We start from the raw sequence: 27,653 nt of genomic DNA, 5'->3' as shown, positions 1-27,653 counted from the left end.
ATAAAACTTGGCTTATACGCAAATATATATATATATATATATATATATATATATATATATATATATATAAATACATAAATAATGATGAGTTTTTTTTTTTATTTAATTTTTTTGGGAAAAAAATGTACTTTAATAATTTGAAAAACTGCTGCACAAAAACCATGTGACATAAAGGGGTCTCTGCTTAAAAAAAAAAAAAAAAAAAAAAAAATATGGTTTGGGGGTTCTAAGTAATTCTCTAGCAAAAAATATAGATTTTTACTTTAAAAAAAAACAAATGTCAGAAAAAGGCTGGGTCCTTAAGTGGTTAAAGGGATAGTTAGCATATCCCACTAAGCCCTAATGCATGGGAGGTCATATTCAATTGTTAAGGAACTGCTGTGCAAAAAGGTGGTGGAACATTGGACACAGTTTATTGTGACAAGTGCCATCACAATTTTTTCACAATAATTCTTCTTTGCACTTTACATCTTTGAATGTGTCTGATGTACTATGGCACATCACTGTTCATTTATCACATCACTGAGTTTCGTTTGTGTACGTTTGAGGTATTGAAAGGGCTAGCGCAACAATTTTATTTGGCTTTGCAAAACTGGAGTTCAGCTTTAACATTCTCTGAGCATGAGTAACCATGTCCAGGAAAGTTGTGATCTTGTGATTGTAAAGGGGCTTAAAAAACTTGAGTTATAAAATAAAAACCTCACCTGACGATGTTTGTGTTTTTTCATTTTATAGATGTCCAAGAAGGTTAAATTTATTTTCCAATGTAGAAAAAAATATGAATATACAGCAGTAAAGCAAAAAAAAAAAAAAAAAACTACAATACTTTGACGTCACTGCATTTGGTGGATTTGCATATTAAGTTCTGGCCAGATTTTTTCCATTTAATACAAGATTTACATAAAAAAGCTGTTACTACAGCAGCTAGCATCAATTCAGATGTTTATCACACAGACTATTTCTCTTGGGTCTTCTTTACACTTCACCTTTCTCAGAAGCTGAAAAATGAAATATTTAAGAACAGAGCTTCGGTGGGTAAAGAAAGCAGTTCTGTAGCATATTGAACAACGAACAAAATATTTTCTAAAATTGTTTTCAAAAGTCTTTGTACATATGTAACGTTCGGACTTTAAAATGACGTTTAACTTCAACCATAAAGTTTACTGCGCCTTTCCTCTCAAAGTCTTTCAGGTTAAAAATATATGTTTTATTTTAACATTTCATCCATATTTCACAGTTCTTCTCCCCTACGTCAAGATGCAAATAATTTTACAGGCTGTAAGATCAGATTCTGTAATGCCATTTGTCCAATGTGGCATTATAAGTCCATGGCAGAAATTCATGCCATGTGGGAGTATTCCCAAGAGAAGGCAATGTCCACCTAGGGAGCAGATTCAGTGGACCTAGGTGTGATCTTCCCCTTTCCGTAGTAGTTTTACCTAAAAAGAGAAGAAAAAAAAAAAGCAAAAAAGTGAAAAGGAGGACAACTAGATTTATTAAACCAACTTTGTCGCATGCAAGTATTAACCACATAAAGTATACAGCAAGTTGCATCCTTATTGAAAAGACCAGGCATTTAGCATAACGTACATAATGCAAAATGTATGTTGAAGAAAATAAATGGGACCCGTTTTAGCGTTTAAAGAGAATATTTTTGGTAATCGTTACTAATACTAATCTAAGATAATGCAAATTGTTTTGGCCTCCATTCTTCAAAAGGGGCTGCATTGCGGAAATATTTAGTCTTCATTCTTTTGAGTTCAGAAAAGCTGAAAAGGAAATAAAAGGAATTCAACTTACCTGTAAATTCCATATCTTGGAGTACAGAAGAGGAAAAAAAGGATATTTATGGAACCTTTGGTTACAGGCTTCCACCTTCGGGTGATTGGACACTGTCAAAGCTCTTGGACATACCCCCCCCTTGGGTGTAACCCTACCCCACTCCAGGGGAGAACTAATTTTCTTTAGCAAGCAATACAGAGGGGGGGCAGCTTGTGTCCTGTACTGTACATGCCAAGACATGGAATTTACAGGAAAGTCAAAACTCCTTTTATCTTAAGCATACATTACAGGCTGGGTAATTAGGAACCCTGGGATGTCCCCGAACCAAAAGGGTGGGCAACAAGGCCAAATGGAAGCATGCCAACGGATCCAAACAAGCAGAAAAGGGACAAAGCTGAGCAACCGACATGATGCTGGAATGCTGAGGATACCCCCACTGATCTGGTGGAGTGAGCACATATTTAAAGTTCTAAATTCTGAAAAAACAGTGACTTTGTTACTAGTTAATACTAATATTGATAATTTTACACAGCATCATAGAAATATTAGAAATTTCTAAATATAAGAAAAATACAAAACCTCTAAAGATGGCCCAACACACATTATGATCTCAGTGTACAATCTTATTTATTTTTCCAAAGAATGATGTAGTGTGAGGATCTACTAGATCAATATAGGGCCTGTCTGCTGTAGAAAAGATCTGGGCTACTACACAGCAGCCCGACCCCTGCTACAGTGAAAGTTTGGTGCCTCAACTTCATCCATCCTTTTAGGGAAAGCTGTGTATTCATATTTCAAACATTCTATTTTTATTGTTCAGCAAAAAAAAAAATGTACACATGTGTTCTTTATTAATCCAATGAAGTTTTAGTTTTCATATTAATGGAGATTTATGAGACTTTTAAACCACTAATAATAAATGTATTTATGAAATCAAAGATAAGGTTTTGATAAACATCTTTATGATTTTAAAGAGACCTACAAAGTAAACAGTAACATGTCTTAATTTGTCCTTTTCAGAAAATATACAGATCGTTTGCATCTTTCACAACCTTCAAATTTGTAACATCCATGTGAAAAACAGCAAAGTTGGTTAGACAACCTGAGGTGTTAAACCACTTCAGCCCCGGAAGGATTTGCCCCCTTAATGACCAGAGAATTTTTTACAATTTGGCACTGCGCTGCTTTAATTGACACTTGCGCGGTCATGCAATGCTGTACCCAAACGAAATGTGCGTCCTCCTTTTTCCCCACAAATAGAGCTTTCTTTTGGTGGTATTTGATCACCTCTGCGGTTTTTATTTTTTGCAATATAAACGAAAAAAGAAAAAAAAATTTCGGTTATAAAAAAAAAATACAATAAACTACATTTTAGTCATACATTTAGGCCAAAATGCATTCAGCCACATGTCTTAGGTAAAAAAAATCAAGCATATATTTATTGGTTTGCGCAAAAGTTATGACGTCTACAGGGTACAATTTCTGGAATTTGCGCAGCTTTTAGTTTGACTGCCTATCTCATTTCTTGAGGTGCTGTAATGGAAGGGCAGTACAACCCCCCCCCCCAAATTACCCCATTTTGGAAAGTAAGACACCCCAAGGAATTTGCTGAGAGCGATTGAAAAAGGACAAATAAAAAATAAGGATTTTTGACTTACCGTAAAATCTGTTTCTCTGTGTTCATTGACAGATACAGCGCTTCCTTATTCAGAACCATAGGCTTATATCGCCCCCTACAGGAGTAGGACACTAGGCAGAAAAAAAAGACTTTGGCTATGCCCATGGGCAGTCCTAGGTGATATACACCCCCCTCTCTGCTATAGGCCTTCAGTTTTGTTCCAAACAGTGTCAGAAGCATTAAAAACTCCATAGAGGGGTGGGTGCTGTGTCTGTCAATGAACTCCGAGAAACACATTTTACGGCAAGTCAAAAATCCTATTTTCTCATTCGTTCATTGACAGACACATCGCATCCTTATTCAGAACCATAGGGACATCCCAAAGCAGTGGCAAACATGAGGGGTGGGTAAATGAAATATCCCAAGGCTAACACAAGAGCCAACCAGGTAACAGGAGCTCAACACAGAAACAAACTGGAGCCCAACCTGAACAATAGCTCTTCAAGAGGCAATAGACCTTCTAAACAGCAGCCTGCAACACCTTGCGGCCAAAAGAAGCATCCATGCCAGCACGGCCACGTTTTAGAACTTTGTGAAAGTGTACACTGACTACCAAGTGGCCGCCTTGCAAACCAGCGCAGCTGACACCTGATAATGGAAGGCCCCAGAAGCAATAAGCAGCCAAGTAGAATGCACTGTAACAGGGAAAGGGAAAGGAGGAACCCAACCCCTGATAGAATAGACCAGAGTCATCGTCTGTCTGAGCCATCTAGAAAGGTCGCAGAAGAAGCAGACAGCCCCCTTTTTGGCCCGTCCGTGATCACAAACAGTGAGTCTGAGCTCCGAAATGGCCCTGTGACTGCCAAAAACACCCGAATTGCCCGAACACATCCAGGGCATGCAAGGTAAATACCTTAGGACATTTGACCTGGGACACAGGGAAGGCAATACAAAGTCCTTAATCAAAAGGAATCAGCGGAGGGAAACACGGACAAGGGCGAAGAACCACTTCATCTTTGTGGATCACCAGGTAAGAAGTATGACATGGTAATGCCTACAGTTCTGACACTCTGCGAGCAGAGGTGATAGCAACCAAAAAAGCCACCTTCTGGGATAGAGCAAGCAGAAGAACCTCTTGAATATTTTCAAAGGGGGGCTCCTGTAGAACCGAACGCACCAAGAGTAGATCCCACGGCGGTAGAAGCGACCGCACCGGTGGAGGCAGATGTCAAACCCCTTGATTAAGAGTACGCACCAGAGAGTACGAGACCAGGGGATGCCGAAGAAAACCGCCAAGGCCGACACCCTTGATGGTACACAAGGCAAAGTTCTGCTCACCCCCCCTCCACGAAGGAAGGTCGAAATCTGAGCCACCAAGAAAGAAGGAGGGTAAATGGCAAGTGCCTCACATCAGCATATGTATGCTATCCATGTCCGGTGGCAAATCTTCCCAGAGGAAGGCTTCCTAGCCTTCAGCAGCATCGCAACTTCAACACCTGGCTCATAACAGCCAGGCCTTCAAAAGCAGGATGGAAGAGCAGCCCTTGAGACAGTAGAACCTCCCTGAGAGGCAGTCGCCAAGGGACGTCAGTGACCAAGCGCACCAGGTCAGAGTACCAAGATCGACAAGACCATCCGGGCCCACTAGAATGACCAGAATCCCTACAGACCTCGATCCTGTGCAAAAGCCGCGGGAGAATCTTGAGGAGAGGCATAGATCTGACTATACCGGCCCCACAGGCGACCAGAGCATCTGCAGTGTCCACCACAGGAGCCCGTGACCTTGCCAGAAATCTCAGTACAGTTCCGTTAAGCCGGTCTACCTCGGGAGTGCCCCATCAAAGACATATCCGATGAAACATGTCCTGGTGAAGGGACCACCCCGTGGACCATCACTAGCCAACTGAGGCAACCGCCTGCCATTTTTCCACTCCTAGAATGTATACGGCGGAGAGGGCAGGAACAAGGCGTTCTGCCCACCGGAGGATGCTGGCTACTGTCAGGGCTGCCAACACACTCTTTGCTCGGCCCTGGTGATTGAGACAGACCACCGCAGTGGCATCGTCCGACTGGATCCATACCCAGAGCCCCCAAAGTTGACCTCCATGATCCATACATAGTCTGATCGCTCGAAGTCCCAGGGTATCGATCGGCAGGCTGGATTCCTCCAGCGTCCAACGACCCTGAGCAGAACCCAGGACACCTCCCCACCCGGACAGACTGGCATTGGTGGTGACCACTGTCCAATACAAGGGGAGAAAGGATGTGCCCTGCCGAAATTCCAGAGAGCAAAGCCACCAGACCAGGGACCCCCGGTTCGAATCTGATAGCCCAGAGACCTCGGGCACTTTATGCCAGGATCTCACTTGAAAGGAGCTTGTATGGAACTGAGCAAATGGAACCACCTCGAAGGTAGATACCATCAGTCCCAACACCCACCTGCAGAAGCGCAGGGAGGCCCACCTGCGAGACAACAGTAGTTGAAACGCAGCATGCAACTTCTGGAGTTTGTCCAGAGGAAGAAACACTCTGGCCAGAGATGAAACCAGAGTCAGGCCCAGATAATCCAATTTTCTGGAAGGAGCTGGAGCAGACTTCAGGTAGTATAGAAGCCAACTGAAAATTGAGGTCTGTATAGCGAGCTACGTCACCCCTCAGGGTAGCCGAGGACTCTGCTCGCAGAAGAAGATTGTCCAAGCAGCCCAGGACTGCAATCAACTGCTTATGTAACCACGCCAGAACTGGGGCCAACACCTTTGTGCATACACGAGGGATGGAGGAGAGACCAAAAATCAACACCGCAAGCTGAAAATGCTCTTTTCCCACAGTAAAATGGAGGAAGTGTTGGGCACATATTGGAGTGCGTAAATAAGCATCCGTAATGTGGACAGAAGCCTGAAAGTCTCCATGATGAAGGGACGCCACCACCGTGTGGATGGACTCCATTCTGTACCCACTGGAACCGGGACATGCACACCCTGAAGCAACAGGGCTTGCACAGTCCCAAGGAGAACTGCCAACAGTCCGGTGACAGACGCCAATCAGAATAAAAAAAACATTTTTCGGGGTTCAAGGCAGGAACATTAGGACATGCTGAAGGCGCCTTGTCCGTGGGTCTAGGGAGCCACGTTCTTGGCTCGCCAGACCAGGGCCATTGCATGCCGAGAAGAAGGATCGCATACGCTACGAGGCCCTTTTCCCCATTTCAGACTGTGGAAGAAATTTACACTTCCCTCCTGTGAGACTCAACAATGTCATCAAGAGTAGCCCCAAACAGACAATTGCCTTGAAATGGTAACCCAGTCAGAGCTTTTTTCCAGTCCACAGACCAACACTTAAGCCCCAAAACATGTCTAAGCACCACTGCAGAAACAGCTTAGCAACAGAGGGAACTGCGTCCAGAGGCATTGCATACAAACTGCAGCCCCCAGACCAACTGGTCCGCCAACTCAGCGAAAGCAGAGGGAATCTGCTCCCCCTCCAGGTATTTCAGACGGATCCTTAAAAGCCAGAGACTACTCCCAGAATCATGGTCGCCTTGCGCACCCTAGAGACAGGGGGATCCACTACTTGTGGAACAGTCCACTCCTTAAGGAAGGACCCCAAAAAGGGGTACCTCACAACGAAGCATCTTTGGAACCACAAAGGGACGCTTTGGACACTCCAAGTCTTTACGAACAAATATCCCAAAATAGGAGGGAGAAGGAACGCTTTTGCTGTGCGAGACAGTTCATGGGTGCCAAGGGGATGGGCGCCTCTGCAGCAGCTGCATCCTCCATCTTTAAAGTTTCCCGCAGAGATGTAATAAGGGAGACAACCAGCACCTTCTTGTGCGCCACTGCAGTTATGGAGGAACAACCTCACTAACTGACAGGACAGGGAGTGTGGCCACCAACCCCGCAAGGTGGGCCACATCCACGATGGCAGAGCCAGACACAGGATCAGTCGAGACCGATGAGGCATGGGAGGGCGCCATTTACTAGCCTATATGCCCAAGCGCCACCTGTGAAAAATCAAAGAACACAGGGGGGGCGCCGACTGAGACCTCCGCCGCCAAGCTATTTGCTGAGAGGCATGGTGAGTATTTTGCAGATGTCGCTTTTTGTCACAAAGTTTTTAAAATCTAAGCAGTTTCAGACCAGCCGCTGCAGTTTTACTGCGGCAGGTTGGCTCGGCTACGCAAATCGACGTTACCTTATGTCGGCCATGCCAATTAGATTTGCTTCAGAACCGATCAGTCTCCAGGCCCAGGCCAGAAATCATGATTTCTGGCCTGGCGAATGAAATTCTCCCCTGCCTGCGTAAGTGTAAACACAGACAGGGGAAGTGATGTCATCTCTTCTCGTGGAAGTCTTTTCGTCTCAGAGAGAGGAAAGAGAGTATGTGTGGTCTCTGTAATGGATTATTAGAGATAGAAATAGATAAACTTGTACCATCATCCAGGATTCTAGAAATAAGGAATGGGGAGCCTGGTCCCCAGCCAGGCTACCACAGAGGACATAAGGGCTATCGTGGTACAGTGGAACAATAATTTGTTAATATGTGACAGGTAGACGATTGTAAAAGCTAAAAATGGTTTACTTATACAAACATATTGGTCAATTTACAAATAAAAACAACAATAATTCATATATGTCACCGAAGCAGTTAACCCCGAGATTGGGGGATCACAGTGGGACAATTCATCACAGACATAACTCGACTAGTTGCGCGGACAAAGCCGCTTCATCAGCTGAGTATCTGTGAATTAATTAACAAAGGATCAAAAAAAACGAAATAACTGCCTTGAGGCAGAGACAGTGAAAGAACTTACAATTATAACAACATTTGAACAAAATATTTATTGCATTGTTTTTTTCTCATAGACGACTCTGGCATGGGGGGTTTGACTCTTCTGTGCCTCCACCCCATGCCTTTTGGTTGGAGCATCGAACGTTCGTTGAGGCCATTGGCTGATACCTTCTTCCACAGCCGGACCACTCATCCCGGGGGGACCCCTAACACTAATTTTTTACATTTTAATTGCCAGGTATAAAGCTGTGTTCTTCATTCATTCAACACAAATCATCACTTGATCTCACTTTCCCTTCACTCCTCGTCACCTTCACCTTCCACACTTCTTCCCATTTTTCTTTATCCCTTCACGCTTCACAATCAACCCCTGGTCATACTCACACTTTTTTCACATTTTCACCTTTTGATCTCACTCCCTTCACCAGTTTTCACAATCTGATGATTTTACGTCTTTTTTCACTGGATCATTTACATATTTTTAATTTTTCACTGGCTCACTACTGTTTGGCATTGTATGCTCACATCACATTCACTGTGTGTTTTCATTAATTCACTTATTCAGATCTCAGCTTATTTACCCTAGTCTAAAATAAATCAATTCATTTGCTTATCCAGATTCTAGTCCATCATGCTTTGTAGCTCTGGGAAAAAAATGTAGCGCTAACACAATGATGGGTGCAATAAATGAAAACATTGCATAAAGTCCAACATATGAATGCAGATATGTGCAAACAAATAAGTGCAATGAATACAAAAATGTGTGTGAAGTCCAACACAAACAATAATGTGACTGAGTCTTTGGCCCCAAATCCTGGCTAAGAAATGGGAGAAAAAAAAGGTGGAAATCTTCAAACAATGAAGTGTAAATCCTCTTGGGGTGTAAGTAGTGTGAAACATCCACAATGGTGAATCCGGAAAGTGAAACAAATGGGTACTCTTACCAGAGCAGGTGGACCCGGATGTCAGCGACACATATCTGCATTCATATGTTGGACTTTATGCAATGTTTTCAGTTATTGCACCCATCATTGTGTTAGCGCTACATTTTTTTTCCCCATACCTCTTGTTGAATTTAGTGTAGCAGCTGTCTTACTTGGTTCATATTTTTGCGCAGTATTATTTCACCTTCTTGATGCTTTGTAACTACCCTGAGTCGCCGTGGGAGACCTCCCCTTTTAGTGGTTATGCCCTGCGATCAGGGCCTGTTGGGACATGGGTAAGCAGTTTGGCTCTTCCCACTGTGATCCCCCCAATCTCGGGGTTAACTGCTTCGGTGACATATATGAATTATTGTTGTTTTTATTGACCAATATGTTTGTATAAATAAACCATTTTTATCTTTTACAATCGTCTACCTGTCACATATTCACAATTTATTGTTCCACTGTACCGCGATAGTCCAAATAGCCCTTATGTCCTCTGTGGTATCCTGGCTGGGAACCAGGCTCCCCATTCCTTATTTCAGAGAGAGGAGAGAAGACATCTCAGAGTAAGTGCACCAACACTACAATGACACCAGTACACGTAGGTACACGTGTCACCCCCCGATCGCCGCCCCCCCCCAGTTAACCCCCTTCACTGTGTCACCCACATATTCACATTTTTCTTTGATCACTGTACTGGTGTCATTTGTGACAATAATCAGTGTTAAGCCCAGATAGGTCTAGGGACCCCCCCCAACAAAGGTTTAACCTCTTGATCACCCCGTCTCCAGTGATCACCGTATTAGTGTCACGGGTGACGCTGGTTAGCTAGTTATTTATTTATAGCGTCAGGGCACCTGCCGTATACTCAGGAGAAGCAGCAGAATGTATTTTGGGGTCTAATTCCACATATACCCATGACATGTTCGAGCAATATATCATTTACACTGGGTTCACACTAGTGCGATGCGGGAACCAGCGCGATTCCAGCACCTATTCCCGCATAGCTCCTCTCCTGCAGGCAGTTCACACTGCCTTCTGTGAACCGCTGCAGATGTCATTACAGTTAATGACACCCCCAGTTTACACCCATGCGATCTGATTCTAGTGCAGGGAAAAACAAGTCACTGCACTATTTTCTGTGTGAACCCAATGCGAGTTCAGCCATACAACTGTATGACTGAACTCGCATTGCTCAGAGATCGCATGTGATCAGCACTTGCGGTGCGGGTGCAAATCACATGCGATCTCTGAGATTGCGCTAGTGTGAACCCAGGCTCAGTGACAACTTTGTGCAAAAAAAAAAGTTTGTAATTTTCCCAAAACTTGTGGCAAAAAATAAAATATTACATGGACTCAACATGCCTCTCAGCACATAGCTTGGGGTGTCTACTTTACAAAATGAGGTCATTTGGGGGGGATTTTGTGCCATCATGGCATTTCATGGCCTCCAAAACTGTGATGGGAAGTGAAATCACCATTTTACACCCTTAAAAAGCCTGAATGCAGCGATTGGATTTTGGGGTCCTGTACTCGGCTAGGCTCCCAAAAAATCTCACACGTGGTATCTCTGTATTCAGCAGAAGCAGCAGAATGTATTTTGGGGTGTAATTTCACATATATTACTCACATGTGGCATGGGTATATCATTTAGTGACAACTTTGTGTAAAAAAAACAAAAAGCAAAAGGGGGTTTTGGGACTTTAAATGAGGTGCATGATAGGATGAGGTGCACCTCCATCCCTAATTCAGAAATAGGAAAGTTTTTTTTGGGACATTGAGTGAGGCACAAGACACGTGGTAGAAGAAATTATAAAATTGTTTAATTAACATATGAACAAAGCATACCTCATATCAAAATAATAGATCATATATGGTAACTTTTTTCATTTTTTTCAGATAAGCTAGGCGTTTTCTTCTGATGAATGGCACCTGGTCACGTAATGCATCGAGCCTATCAATGTCATCATGTTCCCAACACATAGCTTGACCTCAACTGTGATTAATTTGTATCTTATAACCCATTTGTATCCATTGCTCAATAAGCATTTGGCTTTTTACATTAATTACTTCCATGGGATACTATGCGATTTCAGATGTGTGCATGTGTATGTGTATGTATATATATATATATATATATATATATATATATATATATATATATATATAAATGAATCCTTCTTTTCTGTATGCCATTGCCGTGTATACAGATAGATACTCATGTTCAACCATGTATCACATGATAATGAGGTATGCTTTGTCCATATGTCAATTAAACAATTTTATAATTTCTCCTACCACGTGTCTTGTGCCTCACTCAAAGTCCCAAAAAAAACCCTTTCTTATTTTTGTGTAAAAAATAAATAAAAATAAATTGTAATTTTCCCGAAACTTGTGGCAAAATATAAAATATTCCATGGACTCAACATGCCCATCAGAAAATAGCTTGGGTTGTCTACTTTCCAAAAAGGGGTAATTTGGGGGGATTTTGAACGGTCCTGGCATTTTATGTGCAACATTAGAAGCTTATGCCACACATCACCCACTCTTCTGACCACCTTAAGACAAAGCCCTGACACTTTTTGTTTACATGAAAAAAATAGTATGAACCCCCAAATATTATATATTTTTTTAAAAGGAAACGCCCTACAGATTTAAATGGTGGGTGTTGCAATTTTTTTTTTCACACAGTATTTGCGCAGCGATTTTTTAAACGCAATTTTTTTGGTAAAAAAAAAAAAACACTTTTTTTAATTTTAATGCACTAAAACACACTATATTGCCCAAATGTTTGGTAAATTATAAAAGATGATATTATGCCGAGTACATAGATACCAAACATGACATGCTTTAAAATTGCGCACAACCGTGCAGCGGTGACAAACTACATACATTTTTAAAATCCTTTAAAAGCCTTTAGATTACCACATTAGATTTACAGAGGAGGTCTACTGCTAGAAATACTGCCCTCAATCTGAGGTTCGCGATGATACCTCACATGCATAGTGCAATTGCTGTTTACATATGACACGAGACCGACGCTGGTGTTCGCCTTTGCGCACGAGCACGGGGGACAGGGGTGCTTGCTTTATTTATTAATTTTTATTATTATTTATTTTGTCTTTTTATTTTGTTTTTACACTGTTCCGTTAATTTTTTTAATCATTTTTATTGTTCTCACTTGGAATGTAAATATCCCCTATGATAGCAATAGGTAGTGACAGGTACACTTTTATGAAAAAATTGGGGTCTATTAGACTTTAGATCTCTCCTCTGCCTTCAAAGCATCTGAGCACCCCAAGATCGGTGTGATAAGATGCTTTCCACATGGCACTGTTTATATCTGATGAAACCGCAGTTATGAAATGCTCATAGCTTCTGGTTTCTTAGGCCACAGAGATGATTGGAGCGGTTCTGGTCTCCGATCAGCTCTACGGTCAAATGGCGGAACCACCAGGTGCATTCTCGGGTTCCCCGGTGGGACAGGAGTGCCCGAGTAACCATGGAAGACGGTGGGGAGGGACCTTCCCTCCCGCTGCTTGTAAAAGCAGTCTAGCGGCTAATTAGCTGCTAGGATTGCTTTTACATGAAAGCCAACCGCCAGCTGAAAAGAACGATACCAAGATGATACCTAAACCTGCAGGCATCATTCTGGTATAACCACTCAAAGTCCAGCAACATACCAGTACATCGCTGGTCCTTGTTGGGCATATATTGAAAAGTTCTTTTTTTTCATGCAGCCTGTGGGCTGAACGAAAAAAAGATTTATCGGTGGTATGCCCACCATTAGAATACTGCCCTGCATCCACCCACTTCTAATTGTAGGTATACATGCACAGTTTTCGTATCGTGAGAGCCAACCCTGTTGCTGTCAAAATAAATAAATCCACGCTGCAGCTGAATGGCGTACCTGAAAAGCAAACAATGGTAACAAAACATTAACTCAATAAAAACTTTTTTTTTATTGCAATCTGTGCCAAAAAAAAGAGTAAAAAATATATGCCAAAGCATGGGGGCAATCTGCCCCTAATGTTAGGGGTAAATCGCCCATCTACCCCTGCCCCCATGCTTCGGCATATATGTTCTCTTTTTTAACTGTGGTGGTGAAAGTCGCTGATTTACGTATCGTGAGAGCAAATGTTGTTGCTGTCAAGATAAATAAATCAGTGCTGCAGCTGAATACCTGCAAAGAAAATAATGGTTAACAATAAAACACAGTAAACAGTAAAGTATAAAATAATTACACACCTGCAAAGCAAACATGATAAAACAATAAAACATTGCAGTTAAGCATAAAATACAGTAAAACAGAGCAGAAAAATAGAGAGAACAAGAACAAGAAAATGACAACTATTTTTGACTTTTTTTTTTACACTTATATTTGTAACTGTAAAGGTTCCAGTTTCGGGTCTCTAAAAATGCAATGGCATCTTGGGAGACCCTGTGAAAGTGTGCTCTAGGACTGTGCAGTGCTGTACCCTACGCTAATACTCCACTAGTGTGTGGTACTGACGGAAACATTCACTGATGCAGAGACCAGGTATGCCAGGACAGGAGGGACAATAAAAGCATGCGTCACACCTGTATTCGTGCTTCCTACAGACACGACATCTTCTTTGGGGTTTCTTTGGGTAGAGGTACCACAGAGGACTTCTGGGAAGTGCCTCTCATGCAGCTGGCTCACTGCATTTACATTGTGAAGTTGGGGCACAACAGGAAAGAGAAGGGCTGTGATGATCTCTTCCTGGAATTTAAGGAAGGATCCAGTTCGTCCTGACGCTTTGTATAGCACATAAGCATTCAGCAGAGCCAATTGAATAGGTATCCAGACACTTTTTTGTATCAATGTCTGGCTCTACAGGCAATTAAGTACGGCCACTGAAGTCCACCACTTCCATATTAAAGGTTGTATTCGTGGACACAGAGGGGCTTCTCAACATCAGTCGCTGTTGAAATGCTGCTGCAGAAAAAGGAATGAAAGGAGTGAAAAGGAATGCCTACTGCATGCTTGTATTCATAAAATACTAATTATAGATGCATAGACCGAAGCCAGGATTTACCAAAAATGGAAAGACCCTTTTGTAACCAAAGAGAAAGAATCAATTAAAACATATTCGCATAATGTTAAAATGAGATAATCCTATAAGGTGTATAATGGTTAACAAGGCAAAACTTACCTCAATTCTAAATTAAAAGAAGAATGGAACCAATATAGTGCAGGGGGTAGCGATGGGGACAAAATAGGTCTCGCTCCCAACCCCCCAGGTACAGGTTGGCATACGATGGGGCACGTTTTATAGCGAGGACATGCAAAAATTTTTTTGAGAAGGTGCCTATTTGGCACCGTTTCATCAAAGACATTTTCTTGATTTGGACAGGCACCAGGGATGAGCTACTTAAATTTGAGTCCTTGCAACTTAACAATAACAAAAATTTACTATTAGTTTTGATGAACATACATTAAGCTTTTTGGATGTCCAGCTATTCATCAATTCTGATGGTAGCGTGGGGTCCACTCTATTCTGCAAATCGTCAGCAGGAAATTCTATTTTACAAGCTGATAGTTCCCATCCCTTATCTCTAATTACAAGTAATCTGTATAGCCAATACCTACGGCTAAATCAAAATTGTAGTAGAGAAATGGATTTTAAAAAAGAAGCTAAAGCTTTACAATCTCGCCTTCTGAAAAGATGCTATAGCAACAAATGCCTCAAGAATGCTTACAATCGAGCCAGGACTCAGGGTAGGGAACATCTCATCCATGGGAGCGAAGCAACAAAAGCCAAAAGTGGGGTAAGACCAATTACCCGTTACTCAGGGCAACGCAAACAAATTGGAAACATTATGCAGAAATACTGGTACCTTTTACTTGCTGATTCAATCATATCAAAGTATGATAAAACCTATCCGGAGATAACATTTAGAAGATCAAAGTCTTTAAAAGACAATCTGGTTCATAATCACCATCCAAAACAAAAAGATTCACTTGCATGCACAGGAACCTATGCCTGTGGCAAATGCAATTTTTGCAGGTTCATCTGGGGGTTTGTGAGATTCAGTTACCTGACATATTTACAGACTATGTTTTCTCGCCAACTGTCAATCGGTGGGGGTGGTCTATGTGATGTCTTGTGACAGTGGGACATACTACATGGGGAAGACGAAGAGACCATTTTTTCATCAAATTCGAGATCATGTTAGGCTGGTTTCCAAATCCAAAACGGAAACCCCAATTAGCCGCCATATGGATCTTTTTCATGCATTTGACTTTTTGCATTGGAATACTTGCCTAAAAATGAGAGAGGAGGCGACAATGATAAATTGTTACTTCAACGAGGCGCTCACTGGATTTATAATCTATCAGCTCTCAAGCCACCCAGACTGAATGACGCATTTAGTTTCAAGCCTTTCTTAGAACGTATAACCAATCTGTCTTTGAGGTTGTCCCTTCATTCCCTGCTGTCCAAAAACCCCCTCCCCCCCTCCCTTTCAATCCATTGTACAGGCCTAAGCGACAACAATGAAATTCTAACTCCCTGTCTGATGCGATTTTGAAAAGCTAGTTAAGAAAAACATTCCAATGAATAGCCTTCATTTTGCTTTTGTGATCTATTTCTCAATGCATTTGTATTACATTTATTTGTTATTTATTGTTTTTTCTTTTTTGATGAAGGTAAACTGTGGAGTTTATTTATTTTTCTGTGATTTATATGTACATGTGTAACTGATCATGGATGCCTCCTGTTTAGATGCTATTTAAAAGATTGATTTGATTGTTGTCTTTTTTTTTGTTTATAATTGAAGCTACCAGGTTTAGGAAAGAATCAGTAACCTTATAGACGCCCCGGGCACTTGTAATTACAGTGTCCAACCAATCACTGTGTTTTTTACTCGAGCCCTCAGGCGCCGTTTTTTAGCCTGTGTTTTCTCCCATTTCCAATGTCCTGACCATGGGCTGCTTGTCAGCTCCAGTGTCATGCTCAGTGAGAGCCCACCCGCCTGCTGCACTGTTCGGATAGGTTTCTTCCTGTCCGGCGGTGAACCGGGCAGATGTGGAGTTTCCAAGATGGCTGAGGGTGACCTGACGCGCCGATGCGTGTGAGGTCACTTCTGCCGCTTCATTGGTGCACAATGGCGCCGTCTGATGTGTCCGCACTCCGCCACCTATGTCAGACGCCAGCGGGGCGGAGGGAGATATAAACGGTGCAATTTGAGCACCCTACACTGACAGGGAAATGCGATCTGCAATAGAGAGACTGGTTCATTTGTCTCTCTTCTTCCCCTTCAGTCAATCTTCATTGTGACCTCTTCTATCATTAGTAAGTACTCTTTGGGAATTTTTTTCCTTGTTCCAACCGCTATGTTGTTTGGGTTGATTGATGCTCAGTGACTTGCTTATGCAGGTAGAAGATGGTTTGTGCAGAGCCTTTTGAGGATTATCAATACCATCTGATCCCTGTGGGCTCTGAATCTCCTCCTTTCCTCTTTTTTTCCCCTACCCCCTTCCCAACCCCAGTCCACCCCTCTTCCCTCTCCCACTGACTCCGTAGTTAATCGCCCACAACAGGTTGGAAGTTTGGAATATGTTCAGTTTCCCTATAAAGAATATCAGCAATACACTAAATGAATTTATTATTTCTTCTTGTCATCATTTTTTAGGACAAACCAAGGCTGTTCTCCCCAAAGTAGAACCCTTTATTAGGCAAACCTTTGGTGTGTCCTTGGGTGCTGCAGGTGAAAAACAAGGCGTGGCATTTTCTATCTTCAGTCCTTCTGCGTTTTGTCCGTGGTATAAGATCATCCTTCCCTTCTGGGACGGAAGACCATATTGGTTCCATTCTTCTTTTCATTTAGAATTGAGGTAAATGTTTTGCCTTGTTTACAAATATACACCTTATAGGATTATCTAATTTTAACATTATGCGAATATGTTTTAATTTATTCTTTCTCTTTGGTTACAAAAAGGTCTTTCCATTTTTTGTAAATCCTGGCTTCAGTCTATGCATCTATAATTAGTGTTTTGTAAATGCAAGCAACCGGTAGGCATTCCTTTTCAGTTCATCATTATTTTGTATAAAATGTACTCTGTAAACTGTATGATTATCTTTCTATAAAATATATAGGTATGTCCTATTGACATGCGATTTTATTCATGGCAATTTTTAAGCATATCCATTTACAATTGTTTTTCCTATAGTATATAATACTTTATGTGACACTTCCAAAAACTCCTGAAGAAGCTCCTCTGAGCGAAACACGTAGAGTAAGAAGTGGTTGTATACATCCAAAGAAATAATACGTGATTCTTGTAAATGTTTACTGCGATTTTAAAGAATTGTTTAAATAAAATTTATATTTTTTCAAATTGATTGTTTATTCCACACTTTGGTACCTTAAAAGTCCCGCCTGCCCTTCCTCTCTTTATTCCTAACAAACTAACTAGCATCACCCATGACACTAATACGACAATCAGAATATACATCTGTACACTATACTAGTGACACTGGGGATAGGGGGTGAAAGGGTTAACGGGGGGGGGGGGTGATCAAGGGGTTAAACTTTTATTAGAGGATTTATGGGGATACCGTAGAGCTCCCTGGGCCTACTACTAACTGCCCTAACGCTGATCACAAGTGACACCAGTACAGTAGTCAGTGAAAAATCTGAAAACTGCACTTGGTGACACAGTGACAGGGAGTGAAAGGGTTAACTGGTGGCGCGATCATGGGGGTTACAAGTGCACCTACATGTACTGGTGTCAGTGTAGTGTTGGTGCAACTCACGGTTAGATGTCCTCTCTCTGGAACTGAAAAGGGGTCCACGAGGGGAGATGACATTTCCTCTGCCTGTGTTTACATTCACAAGCAGAGGACAGTCTTTCATTCGCCAGAACTGATCACCAGGTCCAGGCCAGAGATCATTGGCCTGAGCCTGGAGACTGATCAGTTCTGGAACTAATCCGATCGCTGCGGGGACGCTAGGTGCGTGCGCGCCCAACCCCCAAGCGGCTGCGCACCCGACATACAGCAATGGCGATATGGCCCAGGTGGAAGATTACACGAATATACATTCGAATTCTACATCAGTATATTCATATCCTTATCATTTTATTGTTTATCTAGTAAACTGTATTAGACTTTTTCTATTTGCATTTTTGTATCAATAAAATTGTTTTTTTACTACCTTGTTGCCTTTAAAGTCCCACCAATCTTTTGAGGGGTTATTTTTCTTTCTCCACCAGATTGTCAGTCTCAGCTCTGTTCATTTATGAAGGGGGGGTTGTCCCGTCCCTCAAATCAGCTCTCAGAGGTCTCCTCACTAAGCTCTGCAGAGTGTAACTTCAACTCTCCACTCCCTTTTTTCTGAACTCTCAGACAAGCTTTAAAACTCAGCACTCTGAATGACTGTAGAGAAGAGAAGACTGCAGATAGACAGGTACAACTTAAGTAGGAGGATTTGTTTCATCAGTGACTTCACTGGGTATATGCAAAGGTTTACAACCACTTTAAGTCATCAGCTCGTAATGCAGCCACCAGATTCCAAATTACTAAAATGTAAATTTTAGGCAGATTGACCTTTTTGAAATAACCCTTACAGATGTTTCAAAGAAGAGAAGAGCAATGCTGCCTACCATATAATTGATGACATAATGAAAATACTAAATGCTTGATGGAAATCTGTAAAGGTATAGACTGCTGTTGTTAATCACTATCCTAAAAGATTTGTTGGCAGGATGTCACCTCTCTGGCTTCAAGGTTAGTCAATGACTATGAACAAGTCTACAGCAAGTGTTGTCAGAAGGTCTGATTTGCATATTTGTATATTTGTTCCAGGCTCACGGCCTACAGTGTAGATAATTTGAAAAAAAAAAACCACTACTATTAATCATTGATCATACACTTAACCAAATAAATAGGACTGGTGCCTAGCATAAAATGTGCATTAAACCCAATACATATAATGTTCTACACCATTGGTGCTCAACCTGTGGCCTTCCAGCTGTAGCGGAACTACAAGTCACATCATGCCTCAGCCTTTGGGAGTCAAGCTGGTCAGCTTTGCAATGCCTCATGGGAATTGTAGTTCCGCAACAGCTGGAGGGCCACAGGTTGAGCACCCATGTTATACACTAAATTAGAATTCCACATACGCCAAAAAGAAGTCTAAATCCACAATTTCAAGATGTGAAATGTGCATACAAGTGTAAAATCCTCTTTAGCTGCAGCAGCCAAGGGTGTACACATGCTGCAGCAGGAATTATATCCCTTGTCACATTTGGTGGGTGATGGCAACCCATTGAAGTGAATAGGCCACTGTGCAAGCGCCCTGCAACCACATGCAATACCCGATGTAAGAAGGGATTTGGGTTTGTAGAGCACTGGGCTGACTTTTCATTGGAGTACAACCTATATTCTAAAGATGGTTTGCACCTGAATAATATTCATGGCTATGCTCTCTTTCAGAAAGACAGGGTAAATAATATTCCTGGCTATGCTCTCTTTCGGAAAGACAGGGTAAAAAAGAGGGGTGGTGGTGTCTGTCTCTATGTGAGAAGTGATCTCGAAACGAGTGTAAAAGAGGACCTAGTTGATGGAGAGTGTGATGAGTCTGAAGCATTATGGGTGGAACTGACATGGGTGTGCGTACTACAAAGGTTATCGTTGGAGTTTGTTATAGTCCTCCCAGTTTAAAGAGGAGGTGGAGACTGAGCTCCTTGCACAGATGGAAAGGGCTGGGACAGTGATAATAATGGGGGATTTTAACTACCCGGAAATTGAAGTAATAGCACTGCTGGGACCGTTAAAGGGCAAAAATTTATAAACGTATTGCAAGACAATTTTGTGGTCCAGTTTATTGAGGCTCCGACTAGGAATGATGCTCTGCTGGACCTGGTAATCTCAAACCATGCAGAGCTCATTACCAATATTCATATAAAAGAACATCTGGGTAGCAGTGACCATAACATGATTTCATTTAATGTTAGCTGTAAGCAACAAACACATACGGGAAAGTTAAAAACACTTAACTTTAAGAGAGCAAATTTTCCAAGGATGCTCTCCAGGACTTAGACTGGGAGGGAATATTGGCATTGATGACCACAGAACAGAAATAGGAATTTTTCAAAAAGACTGCAACTCACTGCAAAGTAAATTCCCATGGGCAAGAAGTTTAACCACTTCAGCCCCGGAAGGATTTACCCCCTTCCTAACCAGAGCACTTTTTGCGATACGGCACTGCTTCACTTTAACTGACAATTGCGTGGTCGTGTGACGTTGCACCCAAACAAAATTGACGTCCTTTTTTTCCCACAACTAGAGCTTTCTTTTGGTGGTATTTGATCATCTCTGTGGTTTTTTTTTTTCGCTATAAACAAAAAAAATAGCGAGAATTTTGAAAAAAAAAAAAAAAACACAATATTTTGTACTTTTTGCTATAATAAATACCCCCAATTTTTTAATTGCGCGCGCCTGCTATCTCCACTTAAAGGAGCCGACGTATAGCTCCAATGGCTCGTGGGATCGTTCCGACCTGCTACAGTATATTGACGACAGCTGGTCGGCAAACGGTTAAAAAAGGCTAGAAATAAAACCTATGTGGCTCACAGCCAAAGTTAAAAAAGTTATAAATAAGAAAAGAGCTTATAAAAAAAATATAAAAATGAAGGAACACTATCATTGTTTAAATGTTACAAAGAATATAACCGAATATGTAAAAAGGAAATCAAAAATGCAAAAATTCTAAACGAACAACAGATTGTAAAAGATAGGACAAACCCTCAAAAATTCTTCAAATATATTATTAGTAAAAAGGTCAGGTCTGAGCATGTAGACCCTTTACAAAATAATCTAGAGTGGGTGACAAGGGAAAAAGAGAAAGTAAATTTATTAAATATTTTCTTCAGCTCTGTGTATACAAAGGAGCATGGGGGAGCTCAAGTCCATAATGGGGATGTATTGACACAGCCCCAAATTATCCACAATGGCTCAAAAGTGATATGTTCCAGAAATATTTAGACAGAATAAAGGTGGATAAAGCACCTGGACCAGATGTCATTTCAATGCCATGGTTTCTAATTTTTAGGGACTTGTTAATGACTGGAATGGTACCATTGGATTGGCGTAGGGCCAATGCGGTACCCATATTTAGAAAGGGATCAAAACCTTTACCAAGTAACTATAGATCTTTTAGTTTAACTTCTATATTCGAGAAGATACTGTAGAGTTTAACTGTTTGTCGACCAACCACCGTTATAGGGCAGGTTGGCTCTCCTGCGCGAATCGCCGTAGCTGTACGGCGGCACCGTGCCCGCTGCAGGATCGTGCCCACGGTTTGAGTGGACTCGATGTCCATCGGCGACCCGCAATCGCCTAGTACAGAGGCAGAACGGAGATCTGCCTTTTTAAACAAGGCAAATCCCCGTTCTGACAGGGGACATGATAGAGATCTACTGTTCCCAGTCATCAGGGAAAAGTGATCTATGTGTGTCCATGGCAGTCAGCCCCCCTACAGTTAGAACACACCTAGGGTACACAGCTAACCCCTTGATCGCCCCTAGTGTTAACCCCTTCCCTGCCAGTGCAATTTCTACATTGATCAGTCCATTTTTATAGCACTGATCAATGTAATAATGTCACTGGTTCCCAAAAAGTGTCATTTGGGGTCAGATTTGGACATCGCAGTCCCACTAAAAATCGCAGATAGCCACCATTACTAGTAAAAACAATAAAAGAGGGGGCGTGGCCAGCATATGAACCAGGGCAGACGTGCCTTCCAGGAGCTCCAATCCTGCTATTACTATACTAGCACTTTCCAACTGTCCCGACCCTAGTTTCACACTCTAATTACCGCTACTGGCTCCCTAATAGCCCCGGGAACATTTCCACCACTTCGGCTTCGCTCAGATGGGAACACCCAGAACCCGCTCCACAAAACTAGATTCCAACGCTCTCGCTTCTCCCCGGCCAGCGGCCATCTTAACCCCACGTGCGCCGGCCGGCGCCATGTCTGCCAGCAAACAGCAGGAGGAGGCAGAGGACACAGCTCACCCCTCTAGAGCAGCCATCCTAGCGGCAATAGCGGAGTGCAAAACTTCCCTAACAGCAAAGATTGATTATGTGGCGACGGATATTGGCCTCATCCGCCAGGATGTTGATAAATTCCGGGCCCCGGGTGTCGGTGGTGGAGGACCAAGTCTCCAGCATGGGGGATGCGGTTCAATCGGACTTGAGGCCCTACAGCTGCATGTACGTGCACTGCAGGAGAGGGCTATAGACACAGAGAACCGCCTAAAGCGGAATAACATCCGCATCCTGGGCCTACCTGAGCGGGCGGAGGGCTCCAGGCCCACCAAATTTACTAAACGACTCCTAACAGAGGTGTTGGGCCTAACTGACCTGCCTGCAACTTTCGAAGTGGAATGAGTCCCGCCAGTCCCACCTAGACCTGGGGCCCCACCGTGCCCATTTCTGCTGCGGTTCCTCAACTACCGGGACCGCATTCTGGCCGCAGAGCGGGCCAAGCCCGACAGCAAATATGAAGACACCAAGCTACTGTTCTTTCCCGATTATTCCCAGGAAATTCAACAAAGGCGTAAATCCTTTACAGATGTACGCAAGAAATTGAGAAAAAAAGGTATCCGTTTCAGTCTCCTTTATCCCAGCAGGATGAGAATCACAGATGGTGACCGTACGCGCTTCTTCGACAATCCAGAGGCTGCGTTGGCTTGGCTGGACACCCGCTGAAACCCACCCGAAGACCACATAACCCGGCTGTTCCCTTACCGTGCATCAAGATGTCAGCTAAGTACTTTACACATCTCTCTGCCTATTCCAATTTTGTAGCCATTTGAACTGCCCCCTCCCCCTACACTGTGTCTGACTCCTCAGGCTAAATGAGATGACTTTCCTGAAGCCTGCTGGATCCTTCTGACAATTTCCCATATCCACAACTCCTGTCTTCCCCTTCTGCCTCCATGGCTCCGCTATCTCCCTGTGTACCCTATTTGCTCCTGTTCGTCCACCTTCCCCTAGACTTCACAGGAGCCCACCGCTGCAAGAAGGCATCTCCCCCCCCCCCAAAGAAAGAAGAACACTCCGTGGAACCCGGTACAACACGGAGTGTTGCTACTGACTTGTACTTGTTTGCCCCCCGGAGAACTTCCGCAAGAATTAATGCACAGCATTGAACTATTGCTAGTTAAAGTTTAAAGGGTTAAATTTTTTTTTTTTTTTGGGGTATAGGCCCTATCTGATCACTCCCAAGTGCCCTGGAATGCCATCAGATAAGGGCAGGGTTGACACTTTGCTGTCAACAAGGGTATTCTATGTTTTATGTGTCTATGTACATGTCTTTTTTGTAGTTTGGTTACACACTGGTCATGACTACCTGGTATAGGCCTCATGGGTTCATGCTGCTCTTGAGTTGTACTCCTAAGTCGGCTCTGATCCTCCTTCCTCCATTTCCCTTACATGCCCACCATAATGGGAAATCCCCAAGTTTAACATAGTGTCCTGGAATGTCCAGGGGCTCAATTCCAAATTTAAGAGAACGGTGCTCTTTAAATACCTCAAACTACATTCCCTGCATATGGTGCTGTTATAGGAAACACATTTCATGGGCAGCAAGCTCCTAGCATTGAAAAAGCCATGGATCCAGAGAGCCTTCCATGCCTCCTAATCCACATATGCCAGAGGAGTCACAATACTAATCAGTAAATCTCTTCCATGCGTGATGGAACAGATTCACACCGACCCTCAAGACAAATATGTGATAACAGTGTTTACTGTGTGGGGCACCTAGTATATAGTGGTAAATGTATATATCCTTCCTCCCTTTACGCTATATACCATCCTAGAGCTGCACGATTCTGGCCAAAATGAGAATCACGATTCTTTTGCTTAGAATAAAGATCACGATTCTCTCACGATTCTCAAAAACCGGCACTTACGAGACTGCGCAGCGCACTGATGATGCTGCCCCTCCTCGCCCATGGCATTAGAAAACATCGGGAGACCTTTGCTTGGCACTGTTGTGCCCGGCTGCGCCCCTTCAGGTTAGTCACTGGGGCTGACAACAGCCCAGGCAGCAGGCTTCATTTTCTACTCTCCATACACATACATTATATTATATTATAAATATATATATATATATATATATATAGATATATACATATATAGATATATACATATAGATATATACATATATACACACATATATAATTAATCTCAGTCCTCTCGGTCACCATGCACCACCCACAGATCTACATTTTAAAATGGTTAATTTAAAAAAAGAAAAATCTATATCAAATTTAAACTCAACAAGAAAAAAATTATAATATATATATATATATATATATATATATATATATATATATATATATATATATATATATATATATATACATACACACACACACATATACACACACACACACAGTATCTCACAAAAGTGAGTACACCCCTCACATTTTTGTAAATATTTTATTATATATCTTGTCATGTGACAACACTAAAGAAATTACACTTTGCTACAATATAAAGTAATGAGTGTACAGCTTGTATAACAGTGTAAATTTGCTGTGCCCTCAAATTAACTCAACACACAGCCATTAATGTCTAAACCGCTGGCAATAAAAGTGAGTACACTCCTAAGTGAAAATGTCCAGATTGGGTCCAAAGTGTCAATACTTTGTGTGACCACTATTATTTTCCAGCACTGCCTTAACCCTCCTGGGCATGGAGTTCACCAGAGCTTCACAGGGCCTCGCCACTGGAGTCCTCTTCCACTCCTCCATGATGACATCACGGAGCTGTTGAATGTTAGAGACCTTGGGCTCCTCCCCCTTCCTTTTGAGGATGCCCCACAGATGCTCAATAGGGTTTAGGTGTGAAGACATGCTTGGCCAGTCCATCACCTTTACTCTCAGCTTCTTTAGCAAGGCAGTGGTGTGTTTGGGGTCGTTATGTTGGAATCCTGCCCTGCCCTGCATGCTGGCTGGCATTCATGGTTTCCTCAATGAACTGTAGCTCCCCAGTGTCGGCAGCACTCATGCAGCCCCAGAACATGACACTCCCATGCTTGACACCATCTGAACCAAATAAGTTTATCTTGGTCTCATCAGATCACAGGACATGGTTCCGGTAATCCATGTCCTTAGTCTGCTTGTTTTTAACAAACTGTTTGCGGGCTTTCTTGTGCATCATCTTTAGAAGAGTTTTACTTCTGGGATGACAGCCATGCAGACCAATTTGATGCAGTGTGCAGCGCGTATGGTCTGAGCACTAACAGGCTGAACCCCACCCCTTCAATCTCTGCAGCAATGCTGGCAGCACTCATATGTCTATTTCCCAAAGACAGCCTCTGGATAGGACGATGAGCACTTGCACTCAACTTCTTTGGTTGACCATGGCGAGGCCTGTTCTGAGTGGAGCCTGTCCTGTTAAACCGCTGTATGGTCTTGGCAACCGTGCTGAATCTCAGTTTCAGGGTCTTGGCAATCTTCTTATAGCCTAGGCCATCTTTATGTAGATCAACAATTCTATTTTTCAGATCCTCAGAGAGTTCTTTGCCATGAGGTGCCATGTTGAACTTCCAGTGACCAGTATGAGAGAGCGATAGCAATAACACCAAATTTAACACACCTGCTCCCCATTCACACCTGAGACCTTGTAAAACTAACAAGTCACATGCCATCGGGGAGGGAAAAAGTCTAATCGGCCCCAATTTGGACATTTTCACTTAGGGGTATACTCACTTTTGTTGCCAGCGGTTTAGACATTAATGGCCGTGCGTTGAGTTATTTTGAGGGGATGGCAAATTTACACTGTTATTTAAGCAGTACACTCACTACTTTACAGTAGTTTGTAGCAAAGTGTAATTTCTTCAGTGTTGTCACATGAAAAGATATAATAAAATTTTGTGTGTGTGTATGTATGTGAGAGAGAGAGAGAGAGAGATATCCATCTATATATATATCAGGGCTTGACAAATCCCAGGTTGCAGAGTGGCGCATGGTGGCATAGGGAGCACTGAGATTACTGGATGTGATTGTGCAGTCATAATGAAGCTCACATGTTAGAAAAAGAAAAAGAATGACATGCCTACTCGAATCAATGCTGGTGTTTCCCGGCCCGGGTCTCTGACAAAGAAACGTGGTACTGCCCAGGCATCCACGGCATCACGCTCTCCGCTGACGTCAGTTCCGGTATCGGCGCCTTTTGCGTTCCACGCTGGTTCCGACGGCTTCTCCTCCGGTCCACGCTACATCCTGGGGACACCTGAAGATCACGGTAATCCAGGCTGCAGATCGTGCGCCGGGGGGGTGGGTGAATCGAGATCACGATTCTTTTATGATTAATCATGCAGCTCTATACAATCCTAGAGAGAGTCACCCTGTACTGCTACTTACGGGTGATCGTAACGCCATTCTGGACCCTGACTTGGACAGGCCTGCCCCCCCCCCCCAAACATTTCTCCACAGATCTGATCTCCTGGGCCCAGGCAATGGGGGTGACTGATTTCTGGAGATAGAAACATCCAGCGACCAAAGCCTACTCCTGTTTCTCCACCACATATAAGACTTCCTCCCGCATTGACCTTGCCTTTGCAAACCCGACACTGCTGGCAGATATTTTGGAGGCCTCATACCCACAGTACTCCTTACCATTCCGCTCCCCCTCCTCCCAATCTTCAACCTTCTGGTGCTTGGGAGCTCATTGGCTCTCACACCCCGACTTGACAAGTTACCATCCCGCCTCGCCTTGCTGAATACTGGGACCTTAACACGAGGTCCACTTCCCCAGAAGTAGTATGGGACACCTTCAAGGCTTTTACTAGAGGGCAATACATCTCCTCCATTGCCGGGATCCACAGGGAACAAACTGCTACAATGACCGCTCTCCAGGCCACAGTACTATCCCACGCTGCCGACCACACTAACACACACTTTGACTCCCTTAATGCAGCGAAACGCGACTTGCACCTACATCTCACTGAAGTTTCCAGACTACACCAAAGCGGAACAGACAACGATTCTTTGAACAGGGTGACTGCAATGGCCGCATATCGGTGATGCTGGCGCAACATGACCAGCCAGTGACGGTGGTACCCAGTATAGTGTCCCCTTCGGGAGAATCGATCCCTTCTTTACCGGACACATTGGTGACTTTTTGCCACTACTACAGTTCCCTCTACACCTCCGGGTTGCCCCTGGATTTCCAGCCCCAGGACCTTGCACCCTGGCTGGACCCTCTGGCACTCGGCTGGCTCTCAGATGCAGAGAGAAAGTCCCTAGTGAGAGCGATTACCCCAGAGAAGGTGCTGAAGGCGATCGGGTCCTTCCCCACTGGGAAATCTCCGGGACCGGATGGGCTTCCCATAGAGTTCTACAAGTCCCATGGTGACCTGCTGGCCCCCAAATTGGCCCAGCTTTATTCCCAATGTTTGGCTGATGGTGCCCTCCCGGCATCCATGGGCCATGCACATGTAATCCTAATACACAAAGCGCCTAAGGATCCCACATCCTGTGCCTCTTACAG

At 43.1% G+C, this 27,653-nt stretch overlaps 1 protein-coding gene across 3 annotated transcripts in view; it reads right to left on the bottom strand.

Annotated features, from left to right (window-relative positions):
- Nucleotides 1-211: 211 nt before the first annotated feature.
- TCF20 (transcription factor 20) overlaps nt 212-27,653 on the bottom strand; it is a 430,416-nt gene continuing 402,974 nt past the window's right edge. For all 3 annotated transcript variants that reach the window (XM_073592696.1, XM_073592695.1, XM_073592697.1), the window contains one exon: nt 212-1,439. The gene's annotated coding sequence lies outside the window, so the exon portion shown is untranslated. The remainder of the gene's footprint in view (nt 1,440-27,653) is intronic.

The sequence above is a fragment of the Aquarana catesbeiana genome, linkage group LG07 (assembly GCF_042186555.1).
Source record: "Aquarana catesbeiana isolate 2022-GZ linkage group LG07, ASM4218655v1, whole genome shotgun sequence".
In the NCBI taxonomy this organism is placed as follows: domain Eukaryota; kingdom Metazoa; phylum Chordata; class Amphibia; order Anura; family Ranidae; genus Aquarana; species Aquarana catesbeiana.
This window is presented reverse-complemented; position numbering and strand designations above follow the sequence as displayed.